Source organism: Oratosquilla oratoria, chromosome 20 (assembly GCF_046742065.1).
Source record: "Oratosquilla oratoria isolate Oo_2021 chromosome 20, ASM4674206v1, whole genome shotgun sequence".
Lineage (NCBI taxonomy): Eukaryota > Metazoa > Arthropoda > Malacostraca > Stomatopoda > Squillidae > Oratosquilla > Oratosquilla oratoria.
In genome coordinates this window covers 43,665,321-43,667,530 of record NC_134796.1, presented here as the reverse complement: position 1 = coordinate 43,667,530, position 2,210 = coordinate 43,665,321, and positions in this window count along the sequence as shown.

The following is a 2,210-nucleotide window of genomic DNA, read 5'->3' as shown; positions in this document are numbered from 1 at the left end:
GGCCTACACTGTGCAGTTCCATGGCCCTTACCACCTGTCATCCCCATCCTTAAACTTATCTTCTCTTAAAACAACCAATAGTTTCAAAAGTGAATAATCATATAACGATGGAGGAGACTGCAAGAGACCCTAAGGCCTACGCTAGGCAGTTCCATGTCCCTTACTACCTCTTATCCCTATCCATAACGTTACCTTCTCTTAAAACGACCAATTGTTTCAGCACTACGTGGTTACTAATTATATGCCATTCCTTAATCACTCTGTTGGCAAATCAGTTCTTGCCTATTTCCTTCTTAAATCTAAATTTGTCTTAATATGATGACCTTGCCTGCATCACCCTCTCTCTCTCTCTCTCTCTCTCTCTCTTTCGTATGTACCTCTCGTATATGCATCTCCCTATCGCAGACCTATCTCTTCGTATATCTATCTCCCGTATATCTGTCTCTCAAGCAAAAACACACACACACACACGCGCGCGCACGCACACACACACGTGCACGCAAAAACACACTCACGAAAACACATGAATTAAAATGTGTTTTATTGTTTTTGGAAGGCATTTAATAAGCCTCTTAATTTAAAAATAGTTTAGATAAAATGAGATATGAAGACGGGACACTACGAGCATAGATCCCCTTCCCGTAAAATACAACTAGGTAAATACACACACGCACACATACATACATACATACACACACACACACACGCACATACATACACACACACACGCACACTCTACTGGGTGGAACTTGGGTGTGTGTGTGTGTGTGTGTGTGTGTGTGTGTGTGTGTGTGTGTGTGTGTGTGTGTGTGTGTGTGTGTGTGTGTGTGTGTGTGTGTGTGTGTCAGGTCTCAGCATTACCCATAGATCGGTCATACATGAGCTCTAGGCTCTCCTCCGGGAGGGTAGTAGCTGTCGATCACGAGTCCAACACGTGAACCAAGACCATGGAGCATCAGACACACACACACACACATGCTCAGGTCCCATACAAATCGAGTCCTCAGCTCATTTCCAGGTCAGGGTCGAGATGAAGCAAAGCTTTAGTCCAGTTCTTCCCTCTCTATGAGCGTCGCCGGTCATCTGTTTCGACGACGAGAATTGTAAAGGGGTTATCACACTGGGCTTTTGTGTGGGCTTCGCCATCTCCGACACCTAAGAGTTCGTTGGAGTAAAAACGACTTACAAATGTCACAAACAAACCTGACAAACAAACGAGAAATCAAAGAAACAAACAAAAATAAAAAATCATCAAATATACAAAAGCTAAATCAAATAAACAATTAGATCAAATAATGTATACAGAGAAGTCAATAAATGTCACAAAAATGACAAGGAAACAAATATAAAGAACCAAATGATCAAATATATAAAAAATTAAGGTAGATGATAAAAACGAGATTAAAAAATAAACAGAGATCACAAACAGGAGATGGATTAATGGTACCGGTTTAGTATGTGGCCTACCTTTTCGAAACTAGTTTAATATATGGCCTACCCTATTTGAATGTGTCCTACCTCAGGAAAATTTTAAAACAAACAACAATACTTTAAAATGTTTTCATTCAAACCGAACTTAACCTAACCTAACCTAACCTAGCCTACCCTAACCTAACCTGACCTGACCTAACCTAATCTAGCCTAACCTAACCTATCCCAACCTAACCTAACCTAACCTAACCTAACCTAACCTAACCTAACCTGCAAAACTGGATGCGTTCCTCGGTGCGCTGAATAGGTAGGCCACATATTATACCTGAGAAAAAAATTCGTAGGCCACATTCAAAAGGTAGGCCACATACTAAACCAGCACCGGATTAATTTGCAGGATTAACTTCAACTTCGAATTAAGGTTTAAAAAGAAAATAGGCAAGACCTGGTTTACCATCAGAGTAGCCGAGTCAACAAATGGAATAGATTTAGTAACCATGTAGAGATTTAAAGATATAAAAAATCATAAATTTAGAGATGTTTAAAGACAGAGATATAGAGATATAAAGAGATATAGAGGTACAGAGGCAAACAGGTATGGAGGTATCGATCTATAGAGGTGTATAGCTGCAGGATGTATAGAGGAAGGAAGGGAGAGAGGAAGGAAGGAGAGAAGGCAGGGAGGAAGGGAGGGAGAGAAGAAGGGTTGGGAGAGAGGTAGGATGGAAAGAGGAAGGGAGGAGAGAGGAAGGGGGGAGAAAAAAAGGGAGAGAGAGAGG